The sequence below is a fragment of the Hemicordylus capensis genome, chromosome 6 (genome assembly GCF_027244095.1).
Source record: "Hemicordylus capensis ecotype Gifberg chromosome 6, rHemCap1.1.pri, whole genome shotgun sequence".
Classification (NCBI taxonomy): Eukaryota; Metazoa; Chordata; class Lepidosauria; order Squamata; family Cordylidae; genus Hemicordylus; species Hemicordylus capensis.
This window is the reverse complement of record NC_069662.1, coordinates 33,771,691-33,780,725: the sequence shown is the minus strand read 5'-3', so window position 1 is coordinate 33,780,725 and position 9,035 is coordinate 33,771,691.

Below are 9,035 nucleotides of genomic sequence, written 5' to 3'. Positions count from 1 at the left end.
AGGATGGAAGGCTGAGTCAACCTTGAGCCCCTGGTCAGGATCGAACTTGTAACCTTCTGGTTACAGGGCGGCAGTTTTACTGATGGTCTGCATGGTATGGAGGATGTATGTATGTATTTATATACCGCTGTTCATTAAAATAATCTCAAAGTGGTTTACAATATATTTTAAACAATTAATTGAAATTAATTAAAATACAAAGTACAGATAATATAAGTATAAAAATAATTTCTATTTAAAAATTTAATAACCCATTAAAATACATAAAACACAAAGCAGCTGCAGTAAAACAATACTTTCATTCAAAAGCCTGGGTGAAGAGCCGCATCTTTTCTTGTTTCTTTAAAAACGGTCAAGGAGACAGAGGAGCAGATTCCAGACAGGAGAGCATTACAAAGTTTGGAATGCAGTGACTGAGAAGGCCTTGTCCCGCGCGTTCGACAACCGAGCCTCTCTCACCATCGGCACACAGAGCAGAGCCCCCTCTGATGACCTGGTCAAGCAGGCAGAAACCCTTGGGAAGATGCCAGGGAGATCTGCCTGCCCATGCAGCAGTAGCCAGGTCCATTGGCTGTGAGACAACTGGTGTAGGATGCTGCTTGCCTTGTTAAGGGGATGTGAGGGATATGTGTGTCCTTGTACAACATGTGAATTGTGAGGGCCGGGGCTGGGATAGCTTGAACAGGTGGCTCCAGCCACCTCTTCCCAGGGGTGCCCTTGGTCTGGAGAGGTCCCCCAGAAGAGCTCCATTTGTTTGGGTACTGGAGATAGCACCAGTCACCTAGAGTACAAGTTCATTTGCTGGAGCAGGAAGGAGATGCCAAATAGATGGGGTGGGGGCAGGAATTTGATGTGTGAGCCCACTTCTCCCTGCTAACAGTAAAGTCCCCTGGTGGTAAAAATGCTTAGCCCAAAAGGTTATCTGGAGACAGTAGGTTGAATTCAAAAAACAAATAAAGAGGTATTAAGAAACTAAACATAGGAGCAGATTCCAGCCAGGAGAACATTCCAAAGCCTGGGGGCAATGACTGAAAAGGCCCTGTCCTGCGTGCTTGACAACCGAGCCTCTCTCACTGTCAGCATGTGGAGCAGAGCCCCCTCTGATAATCTTGTCAAGTGGGCAGAAACCCTTGGAAGCAGGCAGTCCTTAGATATCCAGGGCCCAAACATGAAGGGCTTTAAAGCACCAATACCAGCACCTTGAATTGGACCCGGAAACAAATTGTTAGACCAGTGCAGCTCTTTCAAAATGGGTGTAATATGATACCAGCGGGCAATTCTGGATAAAATCCTAGCTCCCGTATTTTGCACTAGCTGCAGTTTCCAAGTATTTTTCAAGGGCAGCCTCACGTGGTACGTGTTACGGTAATGCAGCCGTGATGTGACTCAGGCATGGGTAACTGTGGCCAGATCTACTTTTGTGAGAAAGCGACGCAGCTGGCGCACTAGCTGAAGGCCTGAAGCTGTGCATAAGCATCTCTGGCCAGTGCCACTGCCTCCAGATGGGCTTCTAAAAGCAGAGTCGGGTCCAGCAGTACTCCCAAGCTACACACTTGCTCTTTCAAGGGGAGTGCAGCCCCATCCAGAACTGGTTGAATCCTTTCATCCCGATCGATTTTCCTACTGACCAACAGCACCTCATCTGAATTTGATCTCAGTTTACTAGCCCACATCCAGCCCATCACAGCCTCCAAGCCCCAACTCAGGTCCTCCACTGCCTCCCTAGGATCAGGTGATAAGGAGAGATCAAGCCGAGTGTGAATGAATGAATGAATGAACAGCTTTATTATGATCACAGACACAAACACAACAAATTATACAACATTCAGATAAGAAATCTATCCTACAATACACCAACAAAGTAAACCTTTTATGGTAAGATCTAAAGGGCGGATCTTAACAGTGGCTGCACAAAATTTAGCAATCTTGATTGTGTCAGAACATTTATTGTCTGCAAGGAGAAGTGTGACATAAAATTCATCAGTCTGGCCAGGGTATTGTAATAACAAGGGAGTAATAAGACCTAATGGCGCAGTGGGGAAGTAACTTGCCTAGGGAGCAAGAGGCTGCTGGTTTGAATCCCCACTGGTATGTTTCCCAGACTATGGGAAATACCGATATCGAGTAGCAGAGTTTCAGCAGGAACATGCTGAAAGGCATCATCTCATACTGCGAAGGGGAAAAAAATTGATCTTAAGCCAGTAGTTAAAAATTGAAATCCATGCTTTGGATTCCATCCTCTGTAAACCTGTTTCTAACCTTAGTGTAGCATTAGAAATACATCTGGGGCCCCTGAATACAGCTCTTCTAAACTTAGATTGGACAATTTCCAGTGATCTGTAGTAGGAACAGGGGCCCAGTTGTGCACCGTGTAGAAGCTGGGCCAGAGGTTTGGCAGTGAACAGCTTTTGTGCTGTTGGAATAACTTCTCCTCCTTTGGAGCAGAAAAATTGGAGCAGAATTGCTGATGGAGTTAACTGCATGTTGCTGACAATGCATTCCAAGTCCCTGGATGGCCTCTCCCAGCAGTTTCATGTTGATGTTGAACAACATGGGGGATAAGACTGAACCCTGCAGGACCCCACAAGCCAATGGCTAAGGAGCCCCTGGTGGTGCAGTGGTAAAACTGCCGCCCTGTAACCAGAAGGTTACAAGTTCGATCCTGACCAGGGGCTCAAGGTTGACTCAGCCGTCCATCCCTCTGAGGTCGGTAAAATGAGTACCCGGAATGTTGGGGGCAATATGCTAAATCATTGTAAACCGCTTAGAGAGCTTCGGCTATAGAGCGGTATATAAATGTAAGTGCTATTGCTATTGCTATTGCTATAAGGAGCCAAGCAGTAGTCACCCAGCACCACCCTCTGCACCCTCCCCGCAAGAAAGGACTAAAGCCACTCAAAAGCAGTGCCTCCAATCCCCATACTCTAGAGGCGTTCTAGACGGATACCATGGTACTGATGGTATTGAACACAACTGAGAGGTTCAGTAGAACCAGTAGGGACGCACTCCCCCATCAAGCTTCCGGCGTAGGTCATCCACTAGGACGACCAAGGCAGTTTCAGTCCCATATCCAGGATGGAAGCCAGATTGAAAGGGATCTAGATAATCCATATCATCCAAGATCCTCTGCAGCTCAGATGCCACCACACACTCTATCACCTTTCCCCAAAAAGGGAGGTTAGAAACACGTCTGTAATTGTTCAAATTGGAGGGATGAAGTGAAGGCTTTTTTAATAGTGATCTCACCACCACCTTCTTGAGGCATGATGGTATCCTGCCCTCCCTTAATGAAGCGTTGATTTTAGCCTCCATCCACCCGCCTGTTCCTTCCCTGGCAGATTTTATTAGCTATGAAGGGCAAGGGTCTAGAGTGCATGACCTTGCCAACACACTGCTCAGGATCTTGTCCACATCTTCAGGCTGTACCGACTGAAAAGAATCCAGCACAATAGGACCAAACATTACCCGAGGCACGTCTGCTGGAACTGCCACAACCCTGGTGTCCAAATTGGCACAGATGTGAGTGACTTCATCTGCAACTGTGGCATGCAAACTGGTCACAGCAGGCAATAGATGGTTCATTCCCCATTACACATGGGGATGTGTGAAGCAATAACTTTGCTACACGATAAAGCTCTGCTGGCCTGTACTGAGCAAATGAAATGGACATGGAGAAAATACGTTTCTTTGCTGTTCAGAGGGATAGTGTATCCTGAAGAATGTTTGCCTACGTTTAGCTAAGTGCTTCAAGACTAGCAGAAAGGAAGGGGGACTAACGGAGTACGATGAAGCTGAAACTTTGTGTAGCTTCTCCTATATAACGCTGATGCTGAATTTTCTTCTGGGTGTGCTTTTTGCTTTGGAAATGATTTCTTTTACAACCATTTATTCTGCAGAAGAAAGCTGATTTCTAGATCTCCACCATTGGTGTGTCTTATTGGCTCAACACATACCAGGCAAGAACCTGGTTCTGGGACAACATGCCCTCTACCAGAGAAATCACTGCCCCAAGACCCTCCCCAATATTCCACTCTCGCGGACACTTTCTTTATCCCAAAACTCTCGCTTCCTCTGTTCCCTCAGCACCAAGCCCAAATTTCCTTCGTCATGCATAAAACCACAACCACGTAGCAAGCCCTCTCCCATGTCCAGGAATGCTCACACCAGTCTTGGGCCTAGTGAGGCACTAAAACTGCCTGTCCAAATACCACCCTCTGAGTTGAAGTAGAGGGAGATAACTTAATTAAGGCTTCCTAGATGAGGTAAGACTTAGGAACATAGGAACCTGCCTTCTACCGAATCAGAACATTGGTCCATCATTGGTCCACTGTCTACACAAACTGGCAGCAGCTTTTCCAAGGTTGCAGGCAGGAATCTCTCTCAGCCCTATCTTGGAGAAGCCAGGGAGGGAACTTGGAACCATCTTGTTCTTCCCAGAGTGGTCGCATTCCCCAAGGGGAATATCTTATAGTGCTCACACTTCTAGTCTCCCATGCAAATGCAACCAGAGTGGACTCTGCTTAGCAAAGGGGACAATTCATGCTTGCTACAAGACCAGCTCTCCTCCAGAGTCCAGAGAGATAACCCCTCTCACCAGCCTCACCCTGTACTCTTACCACACCCAAAGTGATCATAGACACCCCCACAGACACCCAGAGGGAGTGGCCTCACAAACCTCAAACAAGCCACTAACAGCAATCCTGCCACATATATTCGAACTGCCAACCCTGAGAAAAGCCACACTGGGTGCCTGGTCTTAAAGGTCCTTACACAAAAAGCTATTGCTATTATACCAAGCTGCTGCTGCTAACTGTCTCTTAATGCTCTGTGTTAGCCCACATTGTTATGTTTGCAGGGAATAGCCAAATGATCTTCCTGCGAGCGGGGCCCCAGTCTGCTTGCTTCAAGGCTGGGAGCCACAAGGACGAGAGACTTTTGAGATTATTTTAATGAAAAGCGGCATATGAATTGAACAATGAATAAAATAAATATACTGGCTGACATCCTGACTAAATTACTTGATGGAAGTCCTATAGAAATTAAAGTCCTTTAGAGTAACTCGTAAGTATTGCTGTTGAGTAACTTAGTCTGAATGTTAGCCAGTGTTTGCCTTGGGACAGGCTTCTGCTCCTCCAAAACATAATAAAGATCCAAACTTCCACATCTCATTTCTCAATATTTCAGCTGAAAGAACACACTGTTACTGACCTAAAGGTATCCATAACAGATTTGGGAGCTGGTCAAGTGTCTTATACAAGTCCATCTCCCACAATCATCACATCTTTTTTAGCCTTTTTTTTTAAAAGGAAAGTAAGTTTATGAGATCACCCAGCTTTCTGTATATGTGTGTGCGTGTGTGTCGCTATCAACTTCTCAATGCCTGGACCGATTTGAACCAAGTTGCAGGGACAATAGGGACACCTCAATTGCATCGCTTGTGATGATGTCACCACCCCAATCCAAAATGGCAGATGAATGAACATTTGAGGCACAAGTGGAAAGCGATTTGGACCAAATTTAGTATATGTGTAAGGACACATAAGGGACAGCTCAGAGGTTTCATTTGTAATGAGGTCACCCACCAGATTCAAGATGGTGTATGCATGAAAGTTTGAGGTACAAGTGGGCTAGCTTGTAGACCACCAAAATGATTTGGACCAAATTTGGTACCATTGTAGTGATAAATAGGGACACCTCAATGGTGTAGTTTGTGACGATGTCATCCACCCCAATTCAAGATTGTTGACGTATGAACATTTGAGGCACAAGTGGGCTAACCTGTCAATTGCCTAACTGATTTGAACCACATTTGGTAGAGTTGGGGTGACACATAGGGACACCTCAACAGTTTATGATGTAGTTTATGATGAAGTCATCCACCCCAAATCAAGATGGCAATGTGTGAATATTTGAGGTGCAAGTGGAGATCAACACTACCCTGATCCTGATCCCTGAAGCATCCGATTCAACATGAATCATGTCCTTGGGTCATGAACTAGATAAAGCCCCGCCCCCAAATAAAAACAATAACAAAGAAACAAAAAACCATCCAACTGATTTCAGTGGGGGAAATGCAAACACATGCTCAGTTCTCCAAGAATACTTAACTTTGGCTGGATTTAGTAAGCTCCCATGTTCATAGTTTCATTTTTACTTGAATAGCCCTCCACCCAAGATCTGTTTTAAACCACAGATGAAAAAATTATCAGTAGCCCTGTTTGCACATTATGTCCAACAACCATACAATCTTCACACAATGTACACAGATACAGAGCTGTACACAGGTACAGCTATTCACAAACCATGCTGAATGCAGGGACAGCAGAAGCCATCCAGTGGGCTGGTTTGCATGAGCACTGCTTAGCACATGCAGTGAGGTCAAGGATGTACTGGGAGCTCAACCTGTCCTGACGCATTCCAGGCCATCCCTTAATTATGTGGGGTTCATCTGAAGCACCCTTCTACATATACTCCAAACCCCTGTTTAAATGTCCTTGACCTTATTGCATTGGCTGGGTAGTGCTGATCTGAAAATCTGTTCTGTCTATATCCTGCATTTCAAGAAGTCTGTACTAAGGTTCACCACTAAGATAAATGCAGGCTTAATCACTCACATAAAAATATGCCTTACACCAAGTCAGACCATTGGGCCATGCAGCTCAGTACTGTCCACAGTAACAGGCAGTGACTCTCCGAGGTTTCAAGGAAGGGTCTTTCCCAGCCCTGCCATGAGAGCCTGTGAACCTGGGACCAGTTTTTTTTGCATGCAAAACAGATGCTCTACCACTGAGTAACAGTCCCATCCCCCAATGCAGATAAAACATCATGTCTGTATAGGGCAAGAGTGTTCCATACATCTGTTTATCTGATTGTAGTTGAGGCCGAAGACAAAAGCGGGCACTTCTAATATGAATAAAGAACATTATTGCCCATGTATGAAAATGCCTTCACTGTACTTCATCTATAACTAATTACCTTTCAACAACCAAACTATGATGCAGGTCTCACGATCAGTGAGACCTGCTTTGTAAGTGTGAGTGGGGAGAGGGGGCTTAGCCACACGACTGCCGGCTATGTAACACAGCCGGTGGGTGCTGGGGGAGCTGGAGCCGATCGGCCTCCGGAAGCTCCAGCATGCCCTACGCGAACATGCAAGGCATGCTGGAGAGACCCCCGGAGCTGGGAGGTGGCTTTTCGCCTCCCCTCCGGGGGTCTATTCATGAGTAGCTGCAGCATGGATCCGCGGCGCGGCAACTCGCTATTGGGAAGCCCTGGTTAGCAGAGCGCTCGTCCGCTAACCCGGGTTTGGCGGAGGGCTACATAAGCGGGTGACCTGCTTTGACTCAACCGGGCTCATCTGTGAGCCCGATGAGTCTCACGATCGGTGGAAAGTGGACTAAGCACCCTTAGCCCTCTTTCCACTGATTGCCAGAATATCTCCTATGGCTTTTAATCCAGTAGTCTCTCAGTTTACATACTGGGTGTCAGCCAGTTACTCTACTCCTTGTCTTTATCATAACTCTCAGTTATGGCATACCGGAATCTCCTTTTATGTTCAAGTTCGGTGATGCCTTACGTACGTCCTGTACACATACATAAAGGGAAACAGAGATGGTTGTCCTTCAGAATCACCTCCATAGTCTAGACAAAGAGAGGAGCAGAACTAATGCATATTGATAGAAATAATTTGCTTCCCTTCCATCATTCTGGGGAGGGGAGGCACCGCACAGTAGACACAGTCTCTATCCAGAGGTTGACACTAGGAGAATTAAACCTGTTTTCTTCCTGACAACAGAGTCCAAATGCACATAGTGCACAAATATGGATATTAGAGTTCCAGGGACCCATTTTAAAAACCAAAACCAATGTAGGAAGAAATAGTCTTGTGGCACTTTGAAAACTGACAGATTATATATCCTCAGATTATACACATACAGACATATAGAAATATTGTAAATAGGGGGATCAAAGGGAGAATATTGTCTGACCGTTCCCAGGGTAGGTAAAGAGGAGAAGAGAGATGCTGGGTGAGTAGTGTAGAGTCTGGAATATTCACTTGGCCTCACTGTAGCCATTTTGAGGCTCAATGTTAAGTGCTTTTAGAGAAAACACTGTGGAAAAAGGAGAAGGGAGACTGGGGGACAGTTAGACTTTATTTCTATATTCAGATTTACAAGAGATGTACAAAGATTTGCTTGCGCAAGTAACAAGTACCGATATTGCAAAAATATCTTGGAACAAGTTGCTGAAACTTCCCTTTGCCCTGTTGTATACATTTATGCTGTCCTACCAATTGTTCAACCTATGTAAGGTAAAATGTGCCATCAAGGCTATTTCAACTCCTGGCGCCCATAGAGCCCTGTGGCTTTCTTTGGTAGAATACAGGAGAGGTTTACCATTGCCTCCTCCCGTGCAGTGTGAGATGATGCCTTTCAGCATCTTCATGTATCACTGCTGCCTGATATAGGTGTTTCCCATAGTCTGGGAAACATACCAGCAGAGATTTGAACCGGCAACCTTCTGCTTGTTAGTCAAGCATTTCCCTGCTGCACCACTTAAGGTGACTTTCAACCGATGTAGCTTCTGCTTTTTTCAGATATAACCAGCAAGCTGAGTCCTGCAATTTGCCATTGAGTTTGTTTCTCATATCAAGACAGCCAAGTGCTGTTGCTTGCATAGCAGCGGGGCACGAGGGGGACGTTCTCTGATCCTTCTCGGCTCAGAAGTGCTTTGTAAGTTGAGTAATAAAAGACAACTCAAGGTATTCGGTTGAGTGTGAAGCTTTGTTTCTTCCACAGTAGGAATCAGGGGCATAACTATAATAGGGCAAGGGGAGACAGTTGTCTGGGGGCCCACTGCCTTCGAAGCCCCCCCAGAGGCAAGTCACATGACTGACTCCCCCAGCCACGCACCCACCCGGGCTTCCTTCAGTTGTATTTATCCTTTGAAACTGATGTGAGTGTTCAGACCTGGAGCTACCAGAACAGCATGTCTTTCTCTAGTACCATTAAATGACTTGCATTGCCCACAATTTA